Source organism: Narcine bancroftii, unplaced genomic scaffold (genome assembly GCF_036971445.1).
Source record: "Narcine bancroftii isolate sNarBan1 unplaced genomic scaffold, sNarBan1.hap1 Scaffold_149, whole genome shotgun sequence".
In the NCBI taxonomy this organism is placed as follows: domain Eukaryota; kingdom Metazoa; phylum Chordata; class Chondrichthyes; order Torpediniformes; family Narcinidae; genus Narcine; species Narcine bancroftii.
This window is the reverse complement of record NW_027211884.1, coordinates 1,295,242-1,309,106: the sequence shown is the minus strand read 5'-3', so window position 1 is coordinate 1,309,106 and position 13,865 is coordinate 1,295,242.

Sequence of the window (13,865 nt, the reverse complement as noted above, 5' to 3'; positions counted from 1 at the left end):
TGGGAACCAGCGCGGTTGGAAGCTGGGGCAGTGCAAGACCGGCAGCCCTAAAATGGGGCTGGCCAGGCTGCCCAGCTAACAAAGCATCACCAGGCTGGGGAAGAAGGGGAGTCGTATGCAAGAATGTTCCCGCGGGCGGGAATCCCGTTTAAGTTATTCATGCGTTTGATGTCAGTCAATCAACCCAACGGCGGGAACTCCAACAGTATAAAAGTAGCCTTTCCAGCCTCAATAAAGGCAGAGGAGACTCTACAATCACCTATGTGAGTTGGGCCTTACAATCAACCTGGCCAAATGGTAGTTTGGACTGAGCACGATTGACTTCCTGGGTCACAGGATTACCAAAGACAGGGCCACAACACTACTCAGCAAGGTGGAGGCCATCCGCAAATCCCCGAGGCTCAGTATGACCAGAGGACTGCAGGAGTTCATGGGGATGGTGAACTTTTCTCAGAGGTTCATCCCTGCAGCTGTTCGAGTGATACGCCCACTTTTCACCCTGATGACTGGCAAGGCGAAAGACTTGACCTGGGACGACTTTGCACGAGTATTCGTGGAAGCTGCGCTCCAGTCCACCCAGGCCAAATGCACCCACAGCCCTCACAGTTTATACCTCAGGAACAGCGTTTGGTGGAGTTCTGGAGCAGCAGATTGAAGGAAGTTCACGGGGATGGTGAACCTGTTTCATCTCTGGAGTCGCGCGCACCATGAGCCCATTGTTCGCACTCATGGCCACAAAAGAAAAGACTTTATTGTGGTCAGAGGAGGCGGACAGGGCTTTCATCATGACAAAGGAAGCTCTAGCCAGTGCTGGTCCACCCATGGCTGGAAGCACACACGGTGCTCTCCGTGGATGCATCAGCTATGGCAGTGGTGGGTTCTGGAACAGTGGCTCGATGGACAATGGTTCCTACTGGCCTTTTTCAGCAAGCAGCTATGCCCACCAGAGCTCAAATACAGTGACTTTAACCCAGAGCTCGTGGTGCTGTATTTGGCCATTTGGCATTTCCGCTACTCCCTCGAGGGTAGTCTGTTCACAGCCTTCACAGATCACAAGCCCATCACTGATGACCGTACGAGGGGCCATACAAAGCTCTGGCGATGCCAAAGTATCCGTGGTCCACCAGACAGCAGTGCCACCTCTCGTACGTGTCTGAGTTCATGACCAACATCTGACACAGGGCTGGCAAGGACAATGTAGTGGCAAATGTGCTCTCCCGTCCAGCCATCAACACTGTCGTGCCTGGCCTGGATTACGAGCAACTCGCTCAGGCAAAGAGGAATGATGGAGAGTCACAGGCTTTGTGGACCACCATGTCGGGCCTCAAACTCAAGGATATCCAGGTGTCCAGCAGCCCGGATACATTGCTCTGCGACATCTCAACAGTGGTCCCGCCGCAGTGAAGGGTGTAGGTCTTCAGTATGATCCATGACCTCGCTCCCCCAGCAGTAAAGACAACCGTGCGGTTGGTCACAGAGTGGTTTGTGTGGCACGGGCTGAAGAAGGAGGTGGCAGAACTGGCCAGGAACTGTACCAGGTGCCAGATATCCAAGGTCCAGTGACACACACGAGCGCCCATCCAGAACTTCGACCCGGCAGTTAGCAGATTCCAGCACATCCACATTGATGTCGTTGGGCCCCTGTCAGTGTCCAAGGAGGCTCGTTACCTCCTCAGGGTGGTGGATCAGGCCACAAGGTGGCCGGAGGCCTTCCCGATTAAGAAGGCCTCGCGGAAACATGCGCCAGGAATCTGGTCAGCCAATAGATCACCCATTTCGGAGTTCCAGCGCATGTCACTAGCGACAGAGAGGCAGTTCAGGTCTGCCCTGTGGACTCAGATGGCGAAGCTCCTGGGGGTCAACTCTACCACACCACAGCATACAATCCGCAGTCCAAAGGGTTGGTAGATAGGTTCCACAGGTACCTGAAGGCATCGCATATGGCCAAGGTCTCTGGATCAAACTGGGCGGACGAACTACCCAGGGTCATCCTCGGGATTAGGACGGCCCTCAAGGAGGACCTGCAGGCTTCAGCAGCGGAGATGATCTATGGCGCACTGCTTTCCCTGCAGGGTGAGTTTTTCAGCCCAGACCCTGACATCACAGCCACCGACAAAAACCTGCTGGCAAACCTACGCAGGCAACTGGCCTTCCTAGCTCCCCCACCACCTGTACTCCATGGCACCCGGCCATTTCATCTCCCAAAGAGCTCGACTGAGCCCAGTTCATTTTTGTGCGGAAGGAACCACAAGGTGCACCACTACAGCGACCGTACGAGGGGCCATACAAAGTCTTGCAACAAGCCGGTGGAACCTTCACCCTGGACATTGGGGGGAGAGAGGAAGTTTTTACGGTGGACTGCCTGTAGGTGGCCCATCTGGAGATGTCACAGCCATGGCAAATGGCTGTGCCCAAGCTCCAGGTTCGGCCACCTAATCAACAGGATGCGTAGCCAGTTCTGAGGGGATGGGTGGGGTTGTGTGGCAGTGTAACATCCTCATGGCAAACTATGTGGCAGTGCAGCCATGAGAAAATTGTGTTGTCAGAAGTTTCTCTCTGACTCCAGCATCCCTTCCAGTGTTCACCCTGGGTTGGTGGGCAGAGAAATGTGGTGGGAAGGGAGGGGGTGATGGGTAGGGAGGGGTTGGTGGACAAATAGGGGTGATGGGGAGGGAGGGGTTGGTGGACAAATAGGGGTGATGGGGAGGGAGAAGTGGTGGGGAGGGAGTGGTTGATGGGGAGGGAGGGGGTGATGGGGATGGAGGGGTGATGGGGAGGGAGTGGTTGATGGGGAGGGAGTGGTTGATGGGGAGGGAGGGGTGATGGGGAGGAAGTGGTTGATGGGGAGGGAGGGGTGGTGGGAGGGTATGGTTGATGGGGAGGGAGGGGTGATGGGGAGGGAGTGGTTGTTGGGGAGGGTGTGGTTGATGGGGAGGGCAACTATTTCCATTCATTGCATTGCTGTGCAGGGCCGTCCCCCTGCATTTTGATGATCTCTTCTTCTCTGTCTATTATAGCCTGTCTATTGACCAGTTGTTTGTTGTCTCCTGTGGGGTGAAGAGATGTTGTCCTCGTGCTGCATCTTTTGCCGCTTTGTCTGCAAATGCATTACCCAGGGTGACAGGATCTTCACCCACTCGTATGGGCGTCACATTTAATGACATCCAGGGAATTGGAAAGGGAAATGGTTTCTGTTCATTTCAGAGTGAATTTTTGATTGGGTTGACTGAGGTTGTGAGGAATCCCCTGTATTGCCATAGAGCCCCAAATCTTATGCCACCCCAAAGCATATCGGGTCGAATAGTTCTGCCTGCTGAGCAGAGGTGTCTGCCTGGAAGGCGGCTGCTTCTATGATTTTAGATGACCCTTATGTAGTAGGACACCCAGAATTTTTGTTTTTCGCAACTGGGTGAAAACACCCAAGTGCAGGTGTCATATCTGCTTTTACCTCGTCTGGCAGTTCATGCTCTCTGCAAAATCAAAACTTTGCCCGCACATCTCCTTGAAACTTTCCATCCTCTCTCCCACTCTCATCTTCCACAAACCAGGGTTTCGCTTTTGGTATTGGTGTGTCCTTTAAATCAGGTCTCATTCCTGCGAGAAGTTTATTCCTGTGGAGACCGTTTTGTTCAGGGTTGTCCAGTTCCATTGGTGGTGGTGGGGGTGGGGGGTGGTGGGGTGGTGGGGGTGGTGGGGGGTGGGGGTGGGGGGTGGTGGGTGGTGGGGGTGGGGGTGGGGGTGGTGGGGGGTGGGGGTGGGGGGTGGGGGGGTGGGGGGTGGTGGGGGTGGGGCTTGGTGTGGGTGGGGGGTGGGGGTGGTGGGGGGGTGGGGGGTGGTGGGGGTGGGGGGTGGTGGGGGTGGGGGGTGGGGGGTGGTGGGTGGTGGGGGTGGGGGTGGGGGTGGTGGGGGTGGTGGGGGGTGGGGGTGGGGGGTGGTGGGTGGTGGGGGTGGGGGTGGTGGGTGGGGGTGGTGGGGGTGGTGGGGGGTGGGGGTGGGGGGTGGGGGGGTGGTGGGTGGTGGGGGTGGGGCTTGGTGTGGGTGGGGGGTGGGGGTGGTGGGGGGGTGGGGGGTGGTGGGGGTGGGGGGTGGTGGGGGTGGGGGGTGGTGGGGGTGGGGGTGGGGGTGGGGGTGGGGGTGGGGGGTGGGGGGGTGGGGGGTGGTGGGGGTGGGGGGTGGTGGGGGTGGGGGGTGGGGGTGGGGGTGGGGGGGTGGGGGGTGGTGGGGTTGGGGGTGGGTGCTGAGTGAGGCAGAAGGGTTGATCATAGTGCAATTGTAAAAAGTCAGGTCGGGGTTTGACAGAAGCGATATTTTGTAGCAGTTCAGCCTTGTAAGGTGTAAGGTGTACACCTTGCAACCTTGTGTAAGGTGCCGTGATTATGTCGATGTCAGCAATGAAGCCACCCAGTGCCGTGGATAAACTTTAACTTGCTGATAGAACGTGGTGTTTGGGCAACCGTAATCATGGCAGGTAAGGCAGGTAGGATCTGGGTGACGGAGGGAGCCCCTGGGCTACGGGGTCTATTTGAAAAGAAAAATATGCCACCAGTCTCCGTTCCTTCCCACGATACTGTGTCCGAACCGCTGTCACACTTTCCTCTTTTAAGGTGACAAACAGTTGAAATGGACGGTCAAATCGTGGGCATCCCACAGCCGGGGCAGAGTTTGGGGATGTTTTTAGTGCCCGAAAGGCACCATATGTTCAAATAGTTTAAAATTGACTTGATTGAAACGCAACCAGCTGCCCTAAAACGATACCCAAGAGTCAGATAATCTCCTTCCAATGGAAACACTGTAGCTAATCTCAGCATAAGCCCTTGGCACCATATGCGCTGTCTTGGATTCTTTGCCTGGTTCTTTTTCTCTCGGCAGGGACCCAGATCAACCTCGTATGAGGGACCACAATGGGAAAGAGTTCGGGCTCAAGGGTCCCAAGGTGCACTGCTGCTCCGTCCGATGTCCCAGTGACCTTGTGGCCACTTACACCATACATAGTGATCTTCCCAGCGAGAGATTACCGACTCCGCCAATGTTACACTTTAGTCTTGTCAAGGTACAAGAAGTCCAACCAAACCACAAAGTCCAACACACAGAGAATTGATTCGAGTCCTACTAGTGGGAATGAGCAGTAATTAGGGTTGGGACGACAAGGTCACCTCCCCAGTACTGTTGAACCTCATTCAAAGTACAAGGTTACTGAATACAATATTGAAGACATTTTGGTGCATTTGATTAAGTGACCATTTCTTCGCGGGGATTGTTTCAACCTGAGGTGTTACAGTGTTTTCTTATTTCTAAAGACAGGAAAATGGTTATCATAGAATTGGCTTTCTAGAATGAAAAGATATGGATTTGTGGCAGATATGATCAAAAGGGGCCTTTAAGACAGTGTGAGCCTAGCACTTGGCACATGTCAATGTTGCTTCCCCAGTGATCATGATTTTGAACAGGGTTAGTTAAATTAAAGACACTGGAGCAAAGTCATTCGGGCCTTTGCTCTGCTCCCTCTGCAGGCTTTTGATGTTTCCACATTCTCTTTGACAAGCTTGTTGTGCCATCAGTTGTTTTTGGGTGGGAACCCGTTTATGAATGGGCTGCGTCTGACAGCTGGTTATGTGTAACAGCAGGGAATAGTGTTATTTGTGCAGAAGACCAGGGGCTGGCTTTATTTATGGAAGAGGTGATAATCATTTAAAAGTCTGCTCTATCTTTCAGAATAGGGTTATCATAACATCTTAACTCTTCTACCCAGCACATTCACTTCCTTACATTGTCAACCAATACCACAGATCGGGTGGACAGTCAGAACCTTTGTCCTCACAATAATGATGTTCCATTCTAGAGGGCACAGCATGAAGATGAGAGAGGGGGAGAGGATGGAAAGTTTAAAGGAGATGTGCAGGCAGAGTTTTGATTTTGCGCAGAGCATGAACTGCCAGACATAGAGGTAAAAGCAGATATGACACCTGCACTCGGTTTTATAAAGTTAACATTCCATATTTTATTAAAAATAGGCATTTTAGACAATTATACTTTCTATGCAGAGATGATGGGCACCATAATGTTGATGTTCTCGGGCAGGCGATGGAGATGCCCAAGGATGGGGCATTGGAGATGCCCAAGGATGGTTCTTCATTGAAGACAGCAGCACATTCTCCAGGTCACTGCCACCTGGTTCAAGATGTTTCTAAGGAGGATCCGCCATGGTCTTATCGGCGTATCCTCCTCCCATGCAATGCGAACTGGATGCTCTCTGGGGTGACAGTGACCTGAACTCCCTGAGTCTTTCAGGACAATTGTGAAATCTTCGTCGTCTTCTTCTATTATCGTATCCATTTTTCTAGTGGGGTGGTGAGATGGGAAATATATTGGGGTAATTTTATTTTTTTGAAGCATAATTAGATGCGAGAGTCGTTGAATATAGCTGAAAATCAATCAGATAATCCGATCACTTGCCCACTGCATGATGTTTATATAGTGAATGGGGATTGTGATGTCACTCAAACCAACCAATGAAAACCCAAAGAAAATCTCCTTTTAAGGTGTTAAAGCTGCCTGATGTTGATCTATTATCAGTTACATGATTAGAAGTTGAGGAAACCCCCAAAGAAAATCTCCTTTTAAGGTGTAAAAGCTGCCTGATGTTGATCTATTATTAATTATATGATTATGTTGAGGAAACCCCCAAAGAAAATCTCCTTTTAAGGTGTAAAAGCTGCCTGACCTTACAGTTCTACACGACAAGTTACTAGACTTTAGACATGGTACAGATATTCAAAGATGCACCATTCCGAGAACCATCTCACAATGACACACTGAAGCAGGCAGCCTGGCCCTTCTAGTCCAGGCTGAACACTTTCTCTCTTTCTTAATATTTATTTAAAATCCCAGAACAGAACATGAATTACTCCATGTGTGGTTCCGCTGTTTAAGAAAGGGTCCAAATGTAATCCTGGGAATTATAGGCCCGTGAGTCTGACGTCTGTGGTAGGCAAGTTGATGGAAAGTGTTCTGAGTGTTAGAAATAGAAGTACCTTTAAAAAAATTGCTCGAGACAAAAATTGAGAACAAAGAACATTTATTTTACAACAATGCAAAGTTGGGTGCTTCCCCTTACCCTGGGAATACACACATACACTGGGGCTCACCCAACTTTTATACAGTTTATTTCAGTATAGGAATACCCTCTCCCTTACATTCTTCTGCCTCCTGCTGGAGAGGTTTGGCATTAGGCAATCCTTCCTGCCTACGTGCAGTTTCAGTATACTTGGAGGACCAGGGTGTTAGAAATTAAAGTACCTTTAAAGAAATTGCTCGAGACAAAAATTGAGAACAAAGAACATTTATTTTACAACAATGCAAAGTTGGGTGCTTCCCCTTACCCTGGGAATACACACATACACTGGGGCTCACCCAACTTTTATACAGTTGATTTCAGTATAGGAATACCCTCCCCCTTACATTCTTCTGCCTCCTGCTGGAGAGGTTTGGCATTAGGCAATCCTGCCTGCCTACGTGCAATTTCAGTATACTTGGAGAACCAGGGGGGGTATCCTGTCGGTGCCCCTTCATGTTATTGTCCTTATTCACACCTTCCTGATTCTCGGGGCTACAGTCTCTTGATATGCAGAGTTGACTCATCCTGTCTAGGGTTGGCTAATTTAACATGTATAAATCTGTGTAAGGTTAGCTAATTAGATATGTAGGACTTGGTACTTCTGTCCAGGGCTAGGAGACCCTTATCTGATCCAGACTACCTCAACTTCCTATATTCTATTGTACCTTACCATTCCTTATCTTAGTCTTATGGTCTTGTCACAAAGACTAGAAGATTCTTATGTTAATCGTGCTGACTCTGCTTTCCTGCATCCTAAGCCCCAAGCTTATCCTGTTTGTACTGGTTACAGCCATTTACTGATGGACTTTAGTTTCTTCCATGTTCATAATTTTAGATCAATTTTCCCATCTCTCACAATCCTCACTTTTCTTTTAGATCAGTAATACTAATAAGGTGTTGTTTTACCCAGCTGGTCAATAACCGAAATGTAACACCTGTGTAAAGTCTTTAGGTAGGGGAGCACCATGAAGGTCAGAGTAGCGAGTCCAGCTGCTTATTAGGGTTGCGAGTATCAGGCTCCAGTTCTCAGTAAAGAGTCTAGTCCATCCCACATCAGTCCGAAGTTGCCACGTCTGAACATGGGCATGGGCAGATTCACGTTGAAACATTGAAGCAGTTTCTTTTAACCACCCGACTTTTGTAAGCATTGTCCTGACGAAGTCTGTGAGAAACGCTGCCTTCAGCAGCGAACGAGTAGCAGTAGTCAGGCGGTTCCGTTGAATTGTGGCTAGTATCTGATGTCCTCTTCAGCCCCGAACCCTATGGCCACCGATCTCCGAAGGCTGTTTGGAGCCTGATATTAAAGTGTCAAGCAGCTCACGTTGTTGGTAACTGGTGCTCCCCTTCACGGGGTGATGAAAAGTGACCAAGCTGGGGGGGGATTGTTTCTTGTGATTTAACTGTGTGTTGCAGCTTGTCTGCTAACATTAGCATGGGTATCATTGAACTTGTGAGTTGCAGCCTGTCTGTGTACATTAGCATATGTATTAACTCTCTCTCTCTGTTACATGTACAATCCTGACTACCATTCTGTCTGTCTTTGTCCCACCATGCCCTTTGTGCTATCGCCTCAAAACTCCTGTCTCTAATACCTGTGTAGGCTAAGATACAAATTAAATGTACTCCACTAAAGCTGTTCAGTTCCCCTGGTCCGTATTGGAATCCCTTGTTAACCCATATCCCACTATGACTATACATTAAATCTATGCCCTGTCTACATTCTAAAGGAGCACAATTGTAACCTCTGCTGCCCCTATTCAAGGAGGACTTAAAACATAGCGAGTAATGAAGTGACATAAACAGTTAACAAACAATACCCCAATAAATGAATAAACAGTTAAAAAAATAAACAGTTAAAAATACAACAATAAATGTATAAACAGTTAAAAAAATACAACAATAAATGTAACATTACGGCACTTTGTCACGGCGCAGTGTAAGTTTCAGGTCTGAAGGATGAGGGACTGCACGCCAGGTTGAGGGTTGAATCTGTGTGTCGTGATGTTGTGGTTCAGAAGCTGGTTTAATTCTTTGAATGTGGGTCCAGCCTTTCTCTCTTGTTCTTACTGCGGTGTCTGTAATTAAAAGTACACAGAAGGGACCATCCCAGGCAGGTTTTAGTTGATCCTCTTGCCATGCTTTTACATATAACCAATCACTAGATTTTAATAAAATGAATAACAATCTGACTTTCCTTTGTGTTAGTGTAAAAATTGTAAAATGAAACACAAACCATATTTGCATGGGTTTTGAATATGTTAGACCTTATTAAAATGCAGTTGGAGCTGCTTGTCTGTATGGGGCACAACCCTCCAATTTGTTAGAGTGAGTACATAACAGACATTGCAGCACAAGAGCCCCTGCAAGAGAACTTGAAACATATTCAACCTTTAGTTCTGCCTTAAGTAAAATGCCTTGTGCCACAGCTCACAGGAGCTGGCCTTATTTAAAACAGTCTGTAAAACAGGCACCAAAAAAAGTTAAAAGATGTTCTTATGAAGATTGCACACACAATCATTTAAGTACAGGCTAGTTTCTATTATATTCCACTTAAAAGTTCTGCTGCATGAATCCTGGAGCTTGTGGAGTCATTATTGAATCAAGAAATATTGGTGCCATGCCAATCTCATTCTAACATGCCAATTTTTCCAGTCCTTAAGTCAAGATGTACTGAATAGCATCTGGTACAAGATCTGTGAGTTCTTAATGATATTATTATTCTTATGCACCCAATTGTTCTGAACGATGCCACCAATTTAAATCATATTCCACCTATTGCAGTACTCACACAGCACCATAGACCAGTTCGCAGGTTTATTTCTCCATTAAGCATGATGCTGAACCAAGCCACGAAAGACCCCAACAATGAAGACGCTGTTTACATCCGGTATCGCACGGATGGCAGTCTCTTCAATCTGAGGCGCCTGCAAGCTCACACCAAGACACAAGAGAAACTTGTCCGTGAACTACTCTTTGCAGATGATGCCGCTTTAGTTGCCCATTCAGAGCCAGCTCTTCAGTGCTTGACGTCCTGCTTTGCGGAAACTGCCAAAATGTTTGGCCTGGAAGTCAGCCTGAAGAAAACTGAGGTCCTCCATCAGCCAGCTCCCCACCATGACTACCAGCCCCCCCACATCTCCATCGGGCACACAAAACTCAAAACGGTCAACCAGTTTACCTATCTCGGCTGCACCATTTCATCAGATGCAAGGATCGACAATGAGATAGACAACAGACTCGCCAAGGCAAATAGCGCCTTTGGAAGACTACACAAAAGAGTCTGGAAAAACAACCAACTGAAAAACCTCACAAAGATAAGCGTATACAGAGCCGTTGTCATACCCACACTCCTGTTCGGCTCCGAATCATGGGTCCTCTACCGGCACCACCTACGGCTCCTAGAACGCTTCCACCAGCGTTGTCTCCGCTCCATCCTCAACATCCATTGGAGCGCTTACACCCCTAACGTTGAAGTACTCGAGATGGCAGAGGTCGACAGCATCGAGTCCACGCTGCTGAAGACCCAGCTGCGCTGGATGGGTCACGTCTCCAGAATGGAGGACCATCGCCTTCCCAAGATCGTGTTATATGGCGAGCTCTCCACTGGCCACCGTGACAGAGGTGCACCAAAGAAAAGGTACAAGGACTGCCTAAAGAAATCTCTTGGTGCCTGCCACATTGACCACCGCCAGTGGGCTAATAACGCCTCAAACCGTGCATCTTGGCGCCTCACAGTTTGGCGGGCAGCAACCTCCTTTGAAGAAGACCGCAGAGCCCACCTCACTGACAAAAGGCAAAGGAGGAAAAACCCAACACCCAACCCCAACCAACCAATTTTCCCTTGCAACCGCTGCAATCGTGTCTGCCTGTCCCGCATCGGACTTGTCAGCCACAAACGAGCCTGCAGCTGACGTGGACTTTTTACCCCCTCCATAAATCTTCGTCCGCGAAGCCAAGCCAAAGAAAAAAAAAAAAGCTGAATCCAGTTGCACAGGGTTTACCTCCGTGATTATTTACAATGTAACTTCCGCACTACCGGATTTAAATATAAACCTGATGAATGGGGGAAAGTTATCATGAATTAAATAACAGCGGCAATACAGAGAAATTGTGCTGAGGCATTAATTTCACTCCGGAGGAAAATGCACCAGAGAAATGAATGATTAAACTGATAGGAATCCCCATAGGTATCTTTATTCTCCAGAGGTGGGTGATCTTTAAACTCACGGACCTTGACTGCTGAATGTGTAGAAGAAATGTACTAAATGTATTGATAGGACTCCATACCTCTAACTGCAAGACAAGAGCCTGAAGCCTCAATTTCAAGTGCCACAGTGCACTTAAAGGGACATGCACACTCCCCCTTCAACTGGCTGATCCAGCCACTTTACACATCAGATCCTTTCTTTATCTCACATACACTTAAAGTTAAGATGTATAGAACTCACCCTATTTGCGCAAACATTTCTCCCTGCAAATGTTATAACATCACTCAACTCTCAGGTACTCCCTGTGCAAAATCACATTTGAATACAATTTATTTCATAAATTGGAATTAACTGGTAGTTAAATTCGCTAATTCTACAGTATTGAAAAACGATCATTTATGACATTTAATTTTTAGCATGAATTTTAATCAATATTGGTCAGTGACTGAAGTGGGAAGTCGTGATTTATGAAATTATCTGTGGTCTCTACTCTCCCACTCCCGACGCTTCTCCCAACATTCAGGAGCTGGCACACAGTCCCTGCCTTTTCCATGTTACTCATCTACTATTCCTTTAACTGCTTGCATCAAAATGTTAGCCTTTGCTTTCTGCTTATCCTCAGATGTCTGGACAAATGCTTTTTGTGTGATCTGTAGAAGCTGGGTTATTCCCTGCTCATGCCAATTTTCTGTCTTTTGTAATTTTCTCCTAATGTCTGGGGCTGAGTTGGTAACAAAACCTGTTAGTACCAATTGTTCCCCTGCTGGGGATTCTATGTCGAGACCCCCATATTGTATATATATTTGGTCCCAAAAATTGGTCTAACTGTTCGGCACATCCCTGGGGATCTTCTATCAGGGAGGTCAGTTCTTTCTTAAAGTTACGCACTTCAGTACTGGTCAGGGGCACATTTACGAAACCGAGACCCTCTCCCATGGGAACTTCCCGCCGTGGTCTCATCCAATTGGTTTCTGGCTTATTAGGTCTGGGTTCCTGCTCCCTGGGAAATGAATCAAAGGGTTCTGCCCTTTCTTCCTGAAGAGTCTCACGCTGTTCTGAATTAAAGTTACCTCTCTCTCCTGCCAACAGAGGTGGTAATCGAGTGCTTTGTGAGCAAGTTATCATACCACTCCTGCTCTCTTCTCTCTTCTCTAGTGGTGGGGGAGGTGGGGAAGGTGCAGAAGGGTAGGTCATAGGAGGGGAAGGAAAGATAGGAGCCGGCATAGGAGGAACATAGGGTGGAGGGAGGGAATGTAACACATCCCAACCCTGTATTCAGGGACAAGAGGTTCCTCCTCTCTCTTATCCCTGAATTCTTTCTCATTCAAAACCAGCTGTTCAATGGATCCCTTGAGCCAGCAGGCTGCATATTCCCTGCTCTCAACATTGTCTTTCTGGTTTTGATAGAGCCATAGGTTCAAAGCTTTACACATCCATTCATCCTCGGATCCGAATTTTGGCCAGTACACGGAGCTCCCTTTAACCAGGTATTTAACCCATTCAATACAACAATACCTGACCATCGTCAGTTTCTCTTTACCACGGGTCTTTCCTGTGCCCCACTCAGATAACATCAACCCAAGCGGGCTGTACGTAGCTATCTGGTGTTCACATCCTGTACCAGGACTCTCCTCTTTGCTACCCATTATTCCCATGCTTATAAACAAGTAAAATACTCTTACCGAGTTCTAGTAGTACTGCTCTAGTGCGCTTCCTTCCATCGTTTGTTCTCAATGCCTCTTCTCGGATATCACTCGCTTCTTCCACTGACCAGCCACCCGTCGCCCGTGAGTCCAGCTGAATCAGCCGGGGTGCACCTACTCTCGTCGTCGGGGCACTCTGTCAGTGGAGGGAGTGTGATCCCGAACGAGCCCCCATTTGTTAGAAATTAAAGTACCTTTAAAGAAATTGCTCGAGACAAAAATTGAGAACAAAGAACATTTATTACTACAACAATGCAAAGTTGGGTGCTTCCCCTTACCCTGGGAATACACACATACACTGGGGCTCACCCAACTTTTATACAGTCAATTTCAGTATCAGAGTGCCCTCCCCCTTACATTCTTCTGCCCCCTGGATGGGTTTGGCATAGGCAATCCTTCCTGCCTACGTGCAGTTTCAGTACACTTGGAGGACCAGGGGGTATCCTGTGGGTGCCCCATCATGTCATTGTCCTTATTCACACCTTCCTGATTCTCTGGGCTACAGTCTCTTGATATGCAGAGTTGACTCATTCTATCTAGGGTTGGCTAATTTCATATGTATAAATCTGTGTAAGGTTAGCTAATTAGATATGTAGGACTTGGTACTTCTGTCCAGGGCTAGGAGACCCTTATCTGATCCAGACTACCTCAACTTCCTACATTCTATTGTACCTTACCATTCCTTATCTTAGTCTTATGGTCTTGTCACAAAGACTAGAAGATTCTTATGTTAATTGTGCTGACTCTACTTTCCTGCATCCTAAGCCCCAAGCTCATCCTGTTTGAACTGGTTACAGCCATTTACTGATGAACTTTAGTTTCTTCCATGTTCATAATTTT